At 40.8% G+C, this 19892-nt stretch overlaps 1 protein-coding gene and 1 non-coding gene across 5 annotated transcripts in view; both read left to right on the forward strand.

The window, feature by feature from the left end:
• Nucleotides 1–19892, forward strand: part of SGCD (sarcoglycan delta) — a 660276-nt gene that overhangs the window by 462609 nt on the left and 177775 nt on the right. The gene's annotated exons all lie outside the window — the stretch shown is intronic.
• On the forward strand, nt 15687–15758 carry TRNAW-CCA (transfer RNA tryptophan (anticodon CCA)). The gene has a single exon. It is a non-coding gene; the product is annotated as a tRNA-Trp (tRNA).

The following is a 19892-nucleotide window of genomic DNA, read 5'->3' on the forward strand; positions in this document are numbered from 1 at the left end:
TGGTGTTGAAGACTCTTGAGAGTCCCTTGGACACAAAGAGATCCAACCAGTCAATTCTAAAGGAAATCAGTCCTGAACATTTGTTGGAAGGACGGATGCTGAAACTGAAACTCCAATACTTTGGCCACCTGATGTGAAGAACTAACTCATTTGAAAAGACCCTGATGCTGGGAAAGATTGAGGCAGGAGGAGAAGGAAATGACAGAGGATGAAATGGTAGGATGGCATCACCGACTCAATGGACATGGGTTTGAATAAACTCTGGGAGTTGGTGATGGACAGGGAGGCCTGACGTGCTGCAGTCCATGGGTTGCAAAGAGTTGGACACAACTGAGTGAACTGAACTGAACTGAACTGAACTGATACATGATAAAGAAGGCCATCTTCCTGCTCTTCATTCTTTTAGGTATTGATAATCCCATCTAAACCATGTAGACTTCTCTGGCGATCAGTCCAGTGAACACGAGGCAATATGATTTTCATTCATATGACAGTCATTTTTCATATCTACCTTGTACAAGACACTGTTTTAGCCATTAGAGACATAGTGGTAAACAAAACAAAGTCCCTGCCCTCAGTGATCTTTTGTAGTAGGAGGAGATAGGTTAAACACACACACACACACACATATATAATCAAATAGATACATAATACATGTTGTGTTGTGCCAAGGTAAATGGAGAAAAAGAGAGCATTCTGTTCTTTCTTTATAAACAGAGAATGAAGAGGTTACTTCATTAGCCAGGTGAATATCTAGGGAGGTCATTCCAAAAGCAAGATACAGGAAATGCAATGTATCAGGAGGGGAAGACACTTGGTTTATTTGAAGAAAAGGAAGTTAGTGTCCATGGAGTAGACATACAATAGTGGGAGGGACCTGGGAGGGAATAAAGATTGGAGAGAGAAAGAGACCAGATCACAGAGTCTTGTAGTAAGAAGTTTGAGTACAAGACTAGTTGTGATAGCCACTGGAGGATTTTATTTTCTTTCCTCTCATGGGAATGACATAATCTGTGTTGAATTTAAAAGGGATTACTCTGACTGTTTGGGGGATAATAGACTTTAGGAGGGCAAGAGTAGAAGCAGGGAAATCAATATGAACTACAACAGCTATTTTTGTATGTCCAAGATAGGTTGGTTTTTAATTATCTGTCTAACTTGATTTATAATTTAATTGCACTGCAGCCAGAAAACGTGTTTCATATGACACTGGTTATTTGAAATTCCTTTGTGAACTAGCACCACGTCAATTTTTGTAAACATTTTAGTGTACTTGAAAATTATGGAGATCCTCAACTTGTGGGTGCAGGGTCTACATGTCTGTTAGTTCAAACTAGTTAAATATTATTCATTCAAATCTTGGATGTTATTTAGTCAGCAGTGTCTACAATTTTCTAATGAGTGAGTGAGTGAATTTGCTTAGTCGTGTCCAACTCTTTGCGACCCCGTGGAATGTAGCCCACCAGGCTCCTCCATCCATGGGATTCTCCAGGCAAGAATACTGGAGTGGGTTGCCATTTCCTTCTCCAGGGGATCTTCCCGACCCAGGGATCGAACCAAGGTCTCCCGCTTTGCAGGCAGATGCTTTAACCTCTGAGCCACCAGGGAAGCTCTATAGATTTTTCTTAAAATCTCATCCTCAGTTCAATTTAGTTCAGTCGCTCAGTTGTGTCCGAATCTTTGCGACCCCATGAATCGCAGCACGCCAGGCCTCCCTCTCCATCACCAACTCCCAAAGTTTACTCAAACTCATGTCCATCAAGTTGATGATGCCATCCAGCCATCTCATTTTCTGTCGTCCCCTTCTCCTCCTGCCCCCAGTCCCTCCCAACATCAGGGTCTTTTCCAATGAATCAAATCTTTGCATGAGGTGGCCAAAGTATTGGAGTTTCAGCCTCAGATTCAGTCCTTCCAATGAACACCCAGGACTGATCTCCTTTAGGATGGACTGGTTGGATCTCCTTGCAGTCCAAGGGACTCTCAAGAGTCTTCTCCAACACCACAGTTCAAAAGCATCAATTTTTTGGCACTCAGCTTTCTTCACAGTCCAACTCTGACATCCATACTTGACCACTGGAAAAACCATAGCCTTGACTAGACGGACCTTTGTTGACAAAGTAATGTCTCTGCTTTTTAATATGCTATCTAGGTTGGTCATAACTTTCCTTCCAAGGAGTAAGCGTCTTTTAATTTCATGGCTGCAATCACCATCTGCAGTGATTTTGGAGCCCCCAAAAATAAAGTCTGACACTGCTTCCATTGTTTCCCCTTCTAGCTCCCATGAAGTGATGGGACCAGATGCCATGATCTTGGTTTTCTGAATGTTGAGCTTTAAGCCAATTTTTTCACCCTCCTCTTTCGTTTTCATCAAGAGGCTTTTTAGTTCCTCTTCACTTTCTGCCATAAGGGTGGTGTCATCTGCATATCTGAGGTTATTGATATTTCTCCCGGCAATCTTGATTCCATCTTGTGCTTCTTCCAGCCCAATGTTTCTCATGACGTAGTCTGCATAGAAGTTAAATAAGCAGGGTGACAATATACAGCTTTGACATACTCCTCTTCCTATTTGGAACCAGTCTGTTGTTCCATGTCCAGTTCTAACTGTTGCTTCCTGACCTGCATATAGGTTTCTCAAGAGGTGGGTCAGGTGGTCTGGTATTACCCTCTCTTTCAGAATTTTCCACAGTTTATTGTGATTCACACAGTCAAAGGCTTTGGCATAGTCAACAAAGCAGAAATAAATGTTTTTCTGGAACTCTCTTGCTTTTTCGATGATCCAGCGGATATTGGCAATTTGATCTCTGGTTCCTCTGCCTTTTATAAAACCAGCTTGAACATCTGGAAGTTCATGTTTCACATATTGCTAAAGCCTGGCTTGGAGAATTTTGAGCATTACTTTACTAGCGTGTGAGATGAGTGCAATTGTGTAGTAGTTTGAGCATTCTTTGGGCTTGCCTTGCTTTGGAATTGGAATGAAAACTGACCTTTTCCAGTCCTGTGGCCACTGCTGAGTTTTCCAAATTTGCTGGCATATTGAGTGCAGCACTTTAACAGCATCATCTTTCAGCATTTGAAATAGCTCAACTGGAATTCCATCACCTCCACTAGCTTTGTTCATAGTGATGCTTTCTAAGGTCCACCTGACTGCACATTCCAGGATGTCTAGCTCTAGGTGAGTGATCACACCATTGTGATTATCTTATCCTGCTGCTGCTGCTGTTAAGTCACTTCAGTCGTGTCCAACTCTGTATGACCCCATAGATGGCAGCCCACCAGGCTCCCCCGTCCCTGGGATTCTCCAGGCAAGAACACTAGGGTTTGCCAAATTTGCTTCAAGCTTCTGATAACTTTTAATTAATGTTTTAAAGCTGCATTAATAGTTAAGTGTCTAGTCATGATTTTCTAGATCCTTGAGTTTTTATTTTATATGTAGTTTCTGCTTAAACATTAATACTTTTTGCCTTAAATACTAGTTTCTGTCTAATACTAGCATTGATACACCAGTCTTCTCTTAGTAAGTATTTGCATAGCATATCTTTCTGCCATATCTTTATTTTCAGCCTTTCCATGTGGTTTTATTTTATTTCATAAACAGCATTTACTTTGATATTTTATATATATAAAGGATTTTTTTTTAAACTTGTACCATCTTGGTTTGTATATCTTCTCTATTATTCTGTTGGCTTCTTTTTAATTTTTTTTTTTTAATTTTATCTTTTCTTCTGGTGGATGAATTTGTTTTTTCCTCTTCCCTCTCTTTCTCCTCTGCTTGTTTCAGGACCGTAGCTTGTATTTCAATTTGTTTAATGATCACTTTAATTTACAACATGTATGCTTACTAAGTAATTATATCTTCCCCTTACATATAATATAGACATTGGTCCTTTATAACTATCTACTAAGCTATCCCAGGGACAGCGGAGCCTGGTGGGCTGCCGTCTATGGGGTCACACAGAGTCGGACACGACTGAAGCGACTTAGCAGCAGCAGCAGCAAGCTTCCTAGCACACATTCCTCCTCTTCCCCATCCCCAGCACACAAACTGTTACTGAACTCAGCTTTGCCTTCTTATTGCTTGGAAGGCAATACTCAAGAGACAAGTGCTGGTGAGAACAGAAAGCTTGCTTTATTCAGCAGGTCAGCAACCTGGGGAGAAGACGGACTCATCTCCAAAAACCAATTCATAAGATTCTGTTTGAACATCAGAGTTTTCAGAGGTAGAATCCTTTGGGCAGGGCATCGTAGTCTTCCTTATCTTCCACTGTGTACAGATTTTTCTTCTGATTGGTTGGTAGTGAGGTAACAGGATAGTGTTCCAGGAATCTTCTCCTCAGCCTAAAGTTTCCATCCTCCAGCTGGGTGAAGCCTTATTTCCTAGGGAAGAACACAAAGGTATTGTTATGTATATTTCTTGAGGAATATACAGGACTCTGTCCCGAGGCAGCAGTGTTGTTTCTTGATGCCTCTTCCTTTGTTTCTGCATTCCTTCCCTTCCTTGAGAAGCAAATGTTTGACTCTGCCCTTTGGAACTCGGGAAGGTCAAGGAGGCTGAATGAAGCCTATTTCCTACAAACAAGAAATGGAGGACACAGAAAGGATTTGTACCCAGGAGTGCCCCACAAGGTCTATGTTTTTGTTCAGTCACTAAGTCATGTCTGACTATTTGTGACCCCATGAGCTACATCACACCAGGCTTCCCTGTCCTTCACTCTCTTCCACAGTTTGCTCAAACTCATGTCCATTGAGTCAGTGATACCATCCAACCATCTCATCTCTTCCACCCCTTTCTGTTCTCAATCTTTCCCAGGATTAGGGTCTTTTCCAGTGAGTCAGCTCTTTGCATTAGGTGGCTAAAGTATTAGAGCTTCAGCTTCAGCATCAGTCCTTCCAGTGAATATTCAGGGTTGATTTTCTTTAGAATTAACTGGTTTGATCTCCTTGAAGTCCAAGGGACTCTCAAGAGTCTTCTCCAGGACCACAATTCAAAAGTAGCAATTCTTCAGCTCTCAACCTTCTTTATGGTTCAATTCTATTTCCATAGATGACTATTGGGAAAACCATAGTTTTGACTATATGGGCCTTTGTCAGCAAAGTGATGTCTCTGCTTTTTAAAACACTGTCTAGGTTTGTCATAGCTTTTCTTCCAAGGAGCAAGCATCTTTTAATTTTGTGGCTGCAGTCACCATCCGCAGTGATTTTGGAGCCCAAGAAAACAAAATCTGTTACTGTTTCCATTTTTTCCTCTTCTATTTGCCATAAAGTGATGGGACCAGATACCATGATCTTAGTTTTTTGTTATGTTGAAACTTAAGCCAGATTTTTCAACTCTCTTCCTTCACAGGATCCTGCTGTTTTAAAACCTCCTAGCAGGAGAGTCTCTAGTTCACAGAGAACTCTTGAAGTCTCCTCTTCTTTGCCTGAGCTAAGTACACAGTCATTATGACTCACTTCTAGACCTGTCAACAGACCCTTGTCTGTAGCCCACACTCCACTTAGTGGTTCTTTTTCTAGACCATGCACATGGCTGTCCTTTTTTTTTAATTGTGGGAAAATACACATAACAAAATTTACTTCTTGAATCAACTTAAAGTATACAATTCAGTGGCATTAAGTACCTTCACAATGTTATATAACCATCAGCACCATCCAGTTGACAATTTTTTTTTTTTGTTACCACAAATAAAAATCCTGTATCCATTAAGCAGTCACTCCCTGGTACCCTCTCCCCCCACATCCTGACAACCACTAATCTGCTTTCTGTCCCTTTTCTGGATGTGCATCTTCTAGATGTTTTATATAAATGGAATCATACAGTATGTGGCATTTTATGTCTGGCTTCTTTTACTGAGTATGTTTACAGGGTCCATCCTTGCTGGGGCATGTATCAGCATTCCATTCTTTTTCATGGCTGAAAGATATTTCATTATATAAACATACAACTTTTTTTTTTTTTTTTTAACATTTATCTGTTGCAGGACATGTGGGATGTTTTTACCCTTTGGTTATTGTAAATAGTACTATAATGAACATTTGTGTATATATATATTTTTTAAATATTTATTTTCATTCTTTTGGGCCTATACCACAGAGTAGAATTGCTGGATGATATGGTAATTCTATGTTTTAACTTATTGAGAGGCTGACGAACTGTTTTCCATGGTGGCTGTACCAATTTTCATTCCCACCAGCAATGTTTAAAGGTTCTGATTCTCCACATCCTTGCCAACATTTGTTATTTTCTATTGATGGTGATGATGATGATATTTGTCATTCTAGTGGATGTGAAGAGTTGTATGTTTTCTGAGTCCTACTCTGACTTATTGGTTTTTCTCTTCCTGTTGCTTTTGTTGTTGATGTTACTGTAACATTGCTATAGGCTTGGAGTACAGGAGTGTATCAAAGCATGTACTGATCTCTCCATTTCAGTTGGAACCTCATATCAATTCTGGCCATGTTCTTATAGTGGAAAGCTATGTTAGCACCCACAAGCCAAAGTACCTGACCACATGATGCTGTTACTTTTCTACAGGATGAAGAAGATATCTTTTTGAACCGCTGTAGACTTTTACCAATTTAATCAAAGTTTACTTTAGCTGATTTCCTCTTTAGACATCTCCCCTTTTCCAACAAGCTCATATAATGTAGACATTACTTAGCTAAGTGAGGGGAGTGGAGACATATATGCTTTTTCTACAAAAATTGAGCTTTCTTCTCCAAAGATTAATGACACACTACAAAATCATTCCTCTTCTCTCCCTTTTGACTTGCCCACAAAATTAGAAATTTTTGTCTTGCCAAAAAAGAAATTAAGAATAGACAAAAAAATACTTAAGAAATTTATATATTGCCTGTAACTTTAAATAGTTAATGACATGTCATGTTATTTTATGAGTATGTTTTTATATTTTATATTCATGATATTCCTGATAATTAACATATTGTATATTCACAATTTTATATGGTTGTGAAAATAATGTGTGCTCATTTCCTTTTTATTTTTTGAACAAGAAAATTAAAGTCACATATTATCTTCTACTTCTTAGGAGCTGCCAGTACCCAGGGAGCATAACATTAAGTCCCGGCACAGTTTTGATTAACAGCCTGGGTTCTAGGTCAGGTTCCATGTTACCTGGGGATTATTACTGCTTAACCCTTCTGTAAATCTGATAATTAGATGCATACAAAGTGCAAACAGTGCCTCAAGTGTGAGATATTTTGTTTGAATACTCCCTTTCCTTTTCTGCCTACCCTTCATGAAATACCTATCCAGGCAGACCTGTTCTAAGGTCCCATATGGAATTTGTGTTCATGTCCTCACTTTGAATCAACAGTTACATACCCTGTCTCCATCCTCCACTCACCTAGTTCTCCATGGCATCTGGTGAGGCAGGCTTACATGTAAGGAGCCTCAACCATGGGCCCTTCAGCCTCCTTTCTGTGGTCAGGATGACTTCCATGCCTCCTTGATCACTCCAGAGAGTCATCTACTCAACCTAGACACAAATGCTATGCAGGACATTCTTCTTGTCCTCTTACATCAGTTACTGTTACTATATGCTGAGTTCTTACTCTTTAATAGGCACCGTGCTGTGTGTCTTGCATGTGTTGACTTACTAGTTTCAGCAGCCTATCAGATGGGTACTATTCTCCCTCCATTTAATAAATGAGGCAACTAAGACACATAAAAGGTTAAGTTGCCTGCATGTGTTCACATCACTAGTGTCTTGAAGAGCCATGTTCTAAGCTCAGCTCATCTGCCTAAAGTTAGGCTCTTAACCACCATGGACAAGCAGAAATGTTTCATGTCCTCATAACTCTGCCAGTGTATTGGGGCTGACAGAGCTTTCAACTGTCAACATCAGTGACCTAATACTCTTTTAAATATATATACATACATTTAAAGGTACAAACATGACGCTAAATTCCTTAGCTGTGCTATTTTAGTTAATCCTTCCAGTTCTGTAAGGGAGTTACAGTTAACATCTCCACTTCACACATAATTAGCCCCATTTTCCAAGAAAGAAAACCCAGACTGGGTGGTCTAGGGCCCCTAACTCAGAGATGTCCAAGCTGGGTCTCAGCACAGGGCTGCATGGCTCCAAAGCCCAACACAACCACAGCAACACAGCACAAGGAAAGGCTTGCGTGACCCAGGGTTAGGGGCTGGTTGGATTGTTTCTGTATCACTAGTACTGGTTCGTTAAGAGGCAAAGTCTCTATTGTGTCCCTTAGCATTGGGCTGGGCATATATCTTGCAAAACAAATCACATTGCAACGCTCCCACGCCATAAACTGGGCCTAAGCAGCAACTGCCTCTCTCTCCGTGTCAGCAACGCCAGCCTCCACCTGCGCCTGCTTCTGTCTGCAAAGCTCATATCATCTTGACCCAGATTGTTCCTCAGAGATGCTTTCTGCCTCCCTCGCAGGCCACGCGCCATTCTCTGAAAGGTCAAGATCCAGAGCTAAAGGCCTCATTGATGGAGGGAGGAAAGCATACAAACTGAGCTGAGGAATGTGCGGGGGCTACCACACAGCCAGACTGGTGCTCCGAAGTCTGTGGGTGCTCATGGGTCACTGCAAGGAAGAGCCCTGTTTGCAAATATGCCCCAAAGCTAGGCGAGCTTGGCCCCTGAAGTTTCTGTAGCAAAGAACAGGAGTGAAAGAGTTTTTATCTGTTGCTTTCTGTATTAGGAAAAACAAACTTCCATGAGTAAAGCTTATCTTTATCTTGATGCCTATTGAGTTTTAATGCTATAATACTGAAATCAGTTTGACCTCATGGAGAAAAGATTGTGCTGCCTCCCAGTACCGAGGGATTTCACTATTTATTGGCTTTCTCAGAACCCTGGTCATGTCTCCCTCCCGCTCTGTGAAGACTGCCCTAACTATGCTAGCTGATACCAAACTCTTCCCTTCATCACAGCTCCTACTCTTTCTGTTCAGGTTATATGTCCCACAGCAGTAGGACTGGGGGAAAGTGCTCATGTCTAGAGTCCCAAGTTCTCTCTCTCTGTCATTTACCAGCATGCAGGCCTGGGCAAGTCGCACTCCATACCGAACCTCAGACTTCTTATCTATAAAATGTCTATAACACCTGCTCACTAGGACTACAAACATGAATCAGTCCAGTAGGCATTAGTGAGAGTCTGCCATGTGTCAGCTTCTCTGCTAAAAAGTCCTTTGTTGGTTTTTAAAGAAATAAAGCCGGAGATACTTAAGTCATTTAAAGCAACCAGTAATGTACCATTCCCCACATGGGTCCTCCCATGTTTTCTGTCAACATGCAGTTTCAGAAAAATAAAATTATAAGATTAAGTAGATTTTAGAACTCCTGGGTACACAAAGCTAAACAAATTATGTTGATGTGGGACTTCTCAGAGCTGATCATAGACTAACAAGTATTATGCAGCTAGAAGTTAGAAGTAGCATTGAATTTACTGAACTTTCCCACCCCTACAAAATCTTTTTGTGCAGATTTTTATTTTATTTTGAAGAATGGCTACTCACATATTATGGAAAAGTTTTCTGCAAAATACTAGGAAATGCCAAAAGAAGGTTCAGTCAGTTACTGAAGCTGGCATCACGATATATGCTGTAAAGATGAAACAGTCACCTGAAATGATGTGTAGGAGAGTGAATTGGACATCGTCAGGTGACCCTTCAGTCTGTCTCCAATGTCACACTGGTTTTGGAGTCTTGCTTAAATTTTAAGGTTTTCTTTCCAAATACAGCACAAGCTCTAGGTGGCCTCTTACACTGCTGTTACAGTTTCTAGCACTATGTTGGGCAACTAGAAGGGTAACCAAGACTGACCTTGGTATCCCCAGTCAAGCAGGTATAACACATCTGTTTCTTTCTGTATGCCCAAAACAGTCTCTGCAATAGCTGCACCCTCTCAGAATTGAATCCAGGTTACAATATGTCCCTTTGGACTCTTTGATTGGAATGTGCAAGAAGTCATTCTCAGCCAAGGTATCCCATTTAACCCTCAGATCTGACGTTACCCCCCATAGAAGAAAATCACCAGCATTTTCTTTTCTCCTATGGAGGTAGCTGGTGACTCAGATGGTAAAGAGTCTGCCTGCAACACAGGAGACCTGAGTTTGTTCCCTGGGTCGGGAAGATCTGCTGGAGAAGGAAATGGCAACCGACTCCAGTATTTTTGCCTGGTAAATCCCATGGACGGAGGAGCCTGGGGGGCTACAGTCCATGGGGTCACAAAGAGTTAGACTCAACCGGGTGACTTCAGTTTATGGAGATAGCTACATTTCAGGAACCTTGACAAGCAAATTTAAATTAACTCATAATTATATGTCTCCTGCTGACTTGTTTATTGTATATATCATTAGAAACCCTCCCCTCCATCATCTTCTGGACACACTCACATGCATACCGCCACACCAGACTGGAAGAACCGCTGCCTTTTATCTTCCTAAGAAGTCTCTTTCAGTTCTTTGTAACCTTCAAACTATGAGAAATTTGACTTGAGATGTTACCTTTAAGTTAATGATTGCATTATTATATGTCTGCCCTCTCATAGGATCCCAAGTGATGATTTCTAGAGAGAGTAGAAAGCAAAATTTAAGCTGCCAGAAAGAATCAACGTGAAAGTGCACAGATTTCTGTGTGAGTTTTGTCAGTTGAGATAGTTTAATTGTGAACATTTTTCTAAAGGAGCTTTTAGTATTCATTGTGGATGTACAGTGGAACTTAAAGGTAGAATGTAGAGTTGAAAGAAATGGCAACTTTGCACCTCAATTTACCAGACCCTGAAGCAATTCATACTTACTGTGCCCCAGCCTGAATTCTTAAGTCCTCGACCTTCCACCTGCCAAACTCTCCCTTCAAGTATTCTCTCTCTTCCACACTGTTCTCTGGGTCAGTGAATGGCCTACTACCTCTCCAATTGCCCAGAAACATAAGAGCCATCCTGGACTGTGCCCCTTCCTCATTCCCAAGCCCAGACACTTATGAATTCTGAAATACATGTTTAGCCTCTCTGCTCATCTTCCCTATCCCCACTCCCATCTTCTCCCACCTGGACGACTACAGTAGTTTCCCACCTGGTCTCTCACGTCAATCCTCACAGGGTAGCCAGAATGACCAGAGGTTAAGGTGAAAAGAGGCTCACGTCACTCCCTTGCTTAAAATCCATTGATGACTTCCCACTTCTGGAGAAAGTCTAGTATCATTTAAGTGGCATCTAAGAGTAAAAAGGGAAGACAGATCTATCAGATATTTAGATGTACCATAAACCATAGAAATAGAAGAATATGGTATAGATGCCCAAAGAGACAGACAATAAAATAAACTAGTAGGTTCTGGCACAGACTTATGTATATTTGGGATAAAGACAGTACCACCTATTAAAAGGGAAAATAATCTATTGGTAGATAGTGTTAAGGAAAATGGCTTCCATTTGAATTCCCACCTCAAGTATTTACCAAAGAGGATTCCACGGGCAATGAGGACTTAGTATGAGAGATGAAACCCAAATGTAGATAGAGTAGAATCCAATATTTCCCCTATATACGAACAAATTCTGTTCTGGGAACACATTCACAAGTCCAACAAAGTTAGCCTAGGTACCCAACTAACACAATCAGCTATATAGTATGTACTAGGTTCATAATACTTTTCACACATGTAAAACATATGAAATAAAAAACAAACACAAAAAATAAAACATTTTTAGTCTTGCAGTATAGTTCCTTGACAAGTACAGTAATACAGTACAACAACTGGCATACAGGGGTTAGCATCGAGTGAACAGGCAAGAAGAATTATTGACTGGAGGAGACAGAGGAGGTGGGAGATAGTAGAGCAGAAGGATCGTCAGTAATGGAAGATGGAGGGCAAGCTGCAGTTTCACTCTTGCCTTACATATTTGGACAGGCAAACTCACATTCATTTCTTTGAAAGTTTACAGCTTGAAGATTCTTATGTAGAGGACTTACTGTATAGAAAAAGAACTAAGGCTGGAAAAGATTTATTTGTAAAACCCCAAAGAACCATCCTTAAGGAAAAACAAATGAGTTTTCTTACATCACAATCAAACATCCCTATTGGTCAGAGGACAGCATGGACAGAGTTAGCAAAGCCGATGGCAGACTTGGGGGACATGTTTCCCTCTCTCCCTTGATCTTTAATCTCCTTCCATGTTGACCTTTCTCTCTGTCCCTTAAAAATGCCAAGCTCCCTCCTGCCTAAGGGCCAGCACACCTGTCTATCACTCTTTGGAAAGTTCTTTCTCTCATCGGGTTTAGCTAACTAATTCCCATTCACTCCTATGATCTCTCCCTTAGGAAGGCCTTCACTGACTGCCCAGATTAGGGTAGGTTTCTCTTGCATGTGTGTTCATTTCAACTTCTACTTGCTGGTTATTGTACTCGTTGCAATTGCAATTACATAATCACTGAAAGAACTTTTCATTTCATGTCAATCCTCACCACTAGGGGTTGTAAACTCCAGGAGAGCAGTACTATGCTCAGAACTTGGCACAGTGCTTTATGTCTAGAAGATAACCTTTGAAATGTTCATGAAACGAACAAATGCTGATTAAAAGAAGCTATATTCCATACCATATGCCAGAAGGATGCTACAAGCCCAGGAAAAATCACAGGCACAATTTAACCTTTATGTCAACAAAAATTGAGGGTAACAATGCACGCCTCTGCTTCTCCCTGTCATCTAGAGTCTCAACATTCAGCACTCATTTGTACTGCATGAGCTTCCTTGCACTCCAGTAGGTGGTGAACAAGTCCTTGTTGATTACAGGTCTATACTGCCTCCTCCCACCCCTCTGTTTCCTGTGTTTATCACATCAGCCATGCTTATTGGCTTGCCTTTTGAAAACTCTGACAGCTGATGTCAACCTTCATTTAATTGCTTCTTTTGTTGACAACTCTCAGTCTCTGTTGACTTTTAATTTGATCTGAGCATTCAGTTATTCAGCAAATATTTATTGAAAGCCTGATGGATGCCAGGAATGTAACAAGCACTGGGAAAGCTGGCAGTCCACTTCCAGTTTTGACATGCTAACGTGACACCTCAAAAGAATTGTCGAACAGAGCAGTTCAATTTACTTACATATCCAGAGAGACCTAAATGCACCCAAATTTGGGCACATCATGGAGAGTATCTGAACAGGAATGTGGTGATGGAAAAACTGGACCAGCTCCCAGCTTAGTGTGAGTAAGTGCTTCACAGTGTAGCTTCATTATTCATGATTGGAAAACGTTTTCAAAACAATAGAAATCCACAAAAGCATCATTATAAAAAGATATTCCAAGAAATGGCCATACAATAATATTGTTCCTCCATATTTGTCATGTTTTTAAAGGGCTTCCCTGGTAGCTCAGTTGATTAAGAATCCACCTGCAATGCAGGAGACCTGGGTTACATCCTTGGGTTGGGAAGATCCCCTGGAGAAGGAAATGGCAACCTACTCCAGTATTGTTGCCTGGGAAATTCCATGGACAGAGGAGCTGGTAGGCTACAGTTCATAAGGGTCAACTCAAAGATAACTAAAACATCCTACTTAAAATATTAATGATAATGAAAACATTTGATGCTTGCTGAAGTTATACTTACAAGCTACCTTTTGGTATGATTTTAATGGCAAATCTAAGTTTGTGTCAGTTTGCTTGTTCGAGTCAGATCAAGTGTTAGTATTTATTAAAAATACATTCAGACATAGGAAACTCCCTTGCGGTTGCCAAGGGAGTGGGGGGATGGTGGATTGGTAGTTTAGGATTAACAGATGGAAACATATATATAGAATGGATAAACAAAAAACATGGTCCTACTGTATAGCATAGGGAACTATATTCAATATCCTGTGATAAATCACAATGGAAAAAATATAAAAAAGAATGCAGGTATATGTATTCCTGAATCATTTTGTTATATAGCAGAAATTAATAGAACATTGTAAGTCAACTATACTTCAATTTTTTTTTAAAGTATTATTTAGTGAACATTGATCAGAATAGCCGATACATTGTGATTCCTACCACAGAAGAAGCTGGCGACTTCTGACCACCCTGTGTTCTGTAATGTGACCGGGGGAGAATGAGAGCTTATAAAGACAAAAGGGCTTCCCTTGTGGCTCAGCTGGTAAAGAATCCACCTGCAATATGGGAGACCTATGTTTGCTCCCTGAGTTGGGAAGATCCCCTGGAGAAGGGAAAGGCTACCCACTCCAGTATTCTGGCCTAGAGAATTCCATGGACTCTATAGTCCATGGGGTTGCAAAGAGTTGGCCATGACTAAGCGATTTTCACTTCACAAAGACAAAAGAAATGTAAATTTTAAAAAAAGAGAGAGTGTGTGTAAAGAGCCCTGGGTAGAAAATTGGCTGTGAGAGACACCTCCACTATTGTTTATTCTAATATTGTCAAAGATAAAATCCTGTGGACATAAATTTGTTTAGGGGAGAATTTTCTAATAACAGGATCTACTTCAGAGTAAAATCACATGTCCATAATGTGTTAAGCATCCTGCCTTCTCAGAGATGAGTGCCCTTCCAAGGTCTCTTCCTAAAGTTCTGGGTCTTGGAATTTGGCAGCCTAATACAGCATTCCAAAAGACCACTTAAATTTTTTAATAATTTTATATGTACAGAAAGGCTGTTAAGATTGTGCAGAGCATTCTTATATACCCCATAGCCAATCTCCCCCATTACTAGTGTTTAACATTAGTATGGTACTTTTGTCACAGTTAATGAACCAATATTGATACACTGTTACTAGATTAAAATAAATCATTTTTTCAGATTTCCTTTGTTTTTATGTAATGTCCTGTTCATATCCAAGGTTCTCATCCAGGATACCACATTCTGTTTGTCATGCTTCTTTAGGTTATATATGGCTATGGCAGTTTCTCAGACTTTCCTTGGTTTCAGTGCCCTTACCATTTTGAGGAGTACTGCTCAGGTGTTTACAAAATGATCCTCAATTAAGATTTGTCTGATGTTTTTCTCATGATGAGATGAGGGGAATGGGTTTTGAAGAGGAAGACTACCTAGGTATCTTCAGTTCAGTTCAGTCACTCAGTCGTGTCTGACTCTTTGTGACTCCATGAACCACAGCACGTCAGGCCTCCTTGTCCATCATCAACTGCCGGAGTCTGCCTAAACCCATGTCCATTGAGTCGGTGATGCCATCCAGTCATCTCATCCTCTGTTGTCCCCTTCTCCTCCCGCCCTCAAACTTTCCCAGAACCAGGGTCTTTTCCAATGAGTCAAGTCTTCACATGAGGTGGCCAAAGTATTGAAGTTTCAGCTTCAGCATCAGTCCTTCCATTGAACACCCAGGACTGATCTCCTTTAGGATGGACTGGTTGGATCTCCTTGCAGTCCAAGGGACTCTCAAAAGTCTTCTCCAATACCACAGTTCAAAAGCATCAATTCTTCAGTGCTCATTTTTCTTTATAGTCCAACTCTCACATCCATACTTGATCACTGGAAAAACCATAGCCTTGGCTAGATGGGCCTTTGTGGACAAAGTAATGTCTCTGCTTTTTAATATGCTGTCTAGGTTGGTCATAACTTTCCTTCCAAGGAGTAAGTGTCTTTTAATTTCATGGCTGCAATCACCATCTGCAGTGATTTTGGAGCCCAAAAAAATAAAGTCTGACACTGTTTCCACTGTTTCCCCATCTATTTGCCATGAAATAATTGGGCTTCCCTGGTGGCTCAGAGGTTAAAGCGTCTGCCTCCAATGCAGGAGACCTGGGTTCAATCCCTGGGTTGGGAAGATCCCCTGGAGAAGGAAATGGTAACCCAAGTATTCTTGCCTGGAGAACCCCATGGACGGAGGAGCCTGGTAGGCTACAGTCCGCAGGGTCGCAAAGAGTCGGACACGACTCAGCGACTTCACTTCACTTCAATGGGACTGGATGCCATGACCTTAGTTTTCTGAATGTTGAGCTTTAAGCCAGCTATTTCACTCTCCTCTTTCACTTTCATCAAGAGGCTCTTCAGTTCTTCTTCACTTTCTGCCATAAGCGTGGTGTCATCTGCATATCTGAGGTTATTGATATTTCTGGCAATCTTGATTCCAGCTTGTACTTCCTCCAGCCCAGCATTTCTCATGGTGTACTCTGCATATAAGTTAAATAAGCAGGGTGACAATATACACCCTGATGTACTCCTTTTCCTATTTGGAAAGTATCCCTTTCCAAATACTTTTCCTATTTGGAAAGTATCCCGAGGTAAAGTATCCCTCATATCAACATGACTTACCACTGCTGAAGTTGACCTTGATCCCCTGGATGAAATGGTGTTTGTCAGATTTCTCCTATGTGACATTTCTGTCCATCTTCCATGCTGTGCTTTTCTAAAGGAAGTCACTAAATGTATCTATCTTTAAAGAGCAGAGAATTATGTTTGGAAAAATGTTTGGAATTCTTCTACATAGGAGAGTTGTATTTTTCCTCCCCATTTATCTCTTTAATCATGTATTTATATCAGAACTGGACTCATGGGTATTTATTTTTTTTATGCCTTGGGTAATAACTAAATGCTGCAATGTTTATTTTGTTGTTCACATTGGGCTTCACAACTTGGCAATTGGGAGCTTTTTCGGTCTGTCTCCTGTGTTCCTTTGACATGGTCCCCCATAATTGTGGGGTGTTTTTCTGGGTTTTGTTTGCTTGTTTTTGAGCACTTCCTTCCTTCTGACCCTGTAAGATGTTCCAGGCTCATCTTTCATATTTCTTGCCCCTGTCCTTAAATAGGCTGTTTTCTAAGAAAACTTCCTTCTGTAGGTTTTGTCTGTTTCTTTGTTATAGTTTACATACCATTTTCATAGCTGCTGTGCTAGGCCCTTGACACATACTGTCTTTTTTAATCCTCATATCAACAGCATTAGGTAGCCTTTAACTTCATTTCCTAAATATAAAAAGTGAGTCTCCAAAAGGATTTACCCAATGCCACACAGTTAATAAAAGAGTTAGGATTCAAGTGCAAATCTGACTCCAGAGCTTGCACTCAGAACCGTTACTCCACAGACCAGGCTCCCCTGTGTTCTAAGTCAACATTAAGTAGAAGCTCTGTTATTGGAAACTGCTGTGCCATTTTGTTAGGCAGATAAGGCAGAAGCCAGCCCAGTTCTCCTCTGGGAAGATGCTGCAGGATGCCAGCCACACTGATCCCTTCCTTCGCTGAACCTCATTCCCACTGAGAGTTGAAAACCTGCCCTGAATGTGGAAATTCTTTATGTGCTTTCTTGGGCTTTTCTCTGTTTATCTGCATTCCCAGATCGGATTGTTAGTTCCTCAAAGAGCAAAGAAAACACACTACCAGGTAGGATTATGAAGATAAATAACTTCAGAACAGACTGTGTTGATGCAACTGGCATCAAAAGCATGTATTAAAATCTATGCCCTTCATACCTGGACAGCATAGATCTCAATGGAAGGGATACTATATTATTGTCATGGTTATTTTTCATTTCCTGATGGACAATGAGCTTCTCCCTTCCTGTTGTCCAGGGCCAAGGATAGTATATAATATGTTCTAAACACTCAGTATACATAAGATGCTTAAGAGAAGTTCTTGGGTCCTGGACTAGACACCATTTGCTCTTGACTTACACAGTTTAACCTGCTTTTTCCACTTAAGAAAGCAGAAGTAAGAAGTGGCCCTAGAGATAGACTTATAGCAGTGAGAAATGATAAACCTCTGCTTATTCAGAAACCTCACTCAGAAAAGACAGTAAGAGGACAAAACTAAAAAGGAGTAAGCTTACATTGTCACAGAGAGAGAAAGAAAAATGATGGAAAGGGATGATAGACAGTCAGTGAGACAGGGCTGACCAGGCAGAGTGGGACTCTACAATCATGCGGTGAAAGAAAATAAATAAATCAAGGAAGAGGATCCATGATACAGAGCCCGGAAAGTCTCAGGAGCTAGATATCCCTGAAGACTTGAGAGTCACTGTCCAGAATCAGTAGAACAGGGTTACTTTTCCACAAAGCACTTGAGGTGCAGTGCCCAGAGTCCACAGTAGTCATGATGCACTCTGAAGTGAGGCTGAAAAAAGGCACTGGTTGGAAAATCTGCATAAAGACCAACTGAACTCAGCATCTATACCCAGATCCCATCCTCAACTGACCCAGCTAGGAAGTAACCTCTCCAGCCTAGCAGAAGATAGCAGGATTGTTATCTAGAATGTAAAGCCATCCAGAAGGATTTAAAGTCTTCTCTAAATAGAAAAGAGGCAAGAATATATAGGAAAGAGAAAAAGCACAATTGGAAAATAAACCACTTAAGCCAGTACATAGATTAAATTTTTGTGTGTGTGAAAGTGATGATAACTGCAATGAACAGCAAAAGGATAAATATGAAGTTGTAAATGCGGAGATCAAAATCATAAAATGTTGGGGAGGGGAGTAAGAAAATGAAGATTTTTTTTTTTTTTTTAGAATTTGTTTGCACCTATATGACCACCCATAAACTTCCAGATGTTCAAGCTGGTTTTAGGAAAGGCAGAGGAACCAGAGATCAAATTGCCAACATCTGCTGGATCATCAAAAAAGCAAGAGAGTTCCAGAAAAACATCTATTTCTGCTTTATTGACTATGCCAAAGCCCTTGACTGTGTGGATCACAATAAACTGTGGAAAATTCTGAAAGAAATGGGAATACCAGACCACCTGACCCACCTCTTGAGAAACCTGTATGCAGGTCAGGAAGCAACAGTTAGAACTGGACATGGAACAAACTCCAGACTGGCTCCAAATAGGAAAAGGAGTACGTCAAGGCTGTATATTGTCACCCTGCTTATTTAATTTATATGCAGAGTACATCATGAGAAACGCTGGGCTGGAAGAAGCACAAGATGGAATCAAGATTGCCGGGAGAAATATCAATAACCTCAGATATGCAGATGACACCACCCTTATGGCAGAAAGTGAAGAGGAACTAAAAAGCCTCTTGATGAAAGCGAAAGAGGAGAGTGAAAAAGTTGGCTTAAAGCTCAACATTCAGAAAACTAAGATCATGGCATCTGGTCCCATCACTTCATGGGAAATAGATGGGGAAACTGGGAATAGTGAGAGACTTTATTCTGGGGGGCTCCAAAATCACTGCAGATGGTGCTTGCAGCCATGAAATTAAAAGACGCTTACTCCTTGGAAGGAAAGTTATGACCAACCTAGACAGCATATTAAAAAGCAGAGACATTACTTTGCCAACAAAGGTCCGTCTGGTCAAGGCTATGGTTTTTCCAGTGGTCATGTATGGATGTGAGAGTTGGACTGTGAAGAAAGCTGAGCACCGAAGAATTGATGCTTTTGAGCTGTGGTGTTGGAGAAGACTCTTGAGAGTCTCTTGGACTGCAAGGAGATGCAACCAATCCATCCTAAAGTAGATCAGTCCTGGGTGTTCATTGGAAGGACTGATGTTAAAGCTTAAACTCCAATACTTTGGCCACCTCATGCGAAGATTTGACTCATTGGAAAAGACCCTGATGCTGGGAGGGATTGGGGGCAGGAGGAGAAGGGGACGACAGAGAATGAGATGGCTGGATGGCACCATTGACTCGATGGACATGAGTTTGAGTAAACTCATGTGATGGAGTTGGTGATGGACAGGGAGGCCTGGCGTGCTGTGATTCATGGGGTCGCAAAGAGTCAGACACGACTGAGCGACTGAACTGAACTGAACTGATGATCACTAGTCTAAAGCAAGTAAATATAATAATGATTTAGCATACTTGAAAAACAGGGTAATCACAAATGAGGAAACATTCAGTGGGTTTACAAAAACCAAAAGGAAGAGAACTCAAGCATAATCCAAAAGAAAACCATCAAGCCACAAAAGGAAAAACAGAAAGAAAGGAACAAAGAAAAAATACAAAATCGACTAGAAAACAGGATTTAAAATGG

Source organism: Dama dama, chromosome 9 (assembly GCF_033118175.1).
Source record: "Dama dama isolate Ldn47 chromosome 9, ASM3311817v1, whole genome shotgun sequence".
Classification (NCBI taxonomy): domain Eukaryota; kingdom Metazoa; phylum Chordata; class Mammalia; order Artiodactyla; family Cervidae; genus Dama; species Dama dama.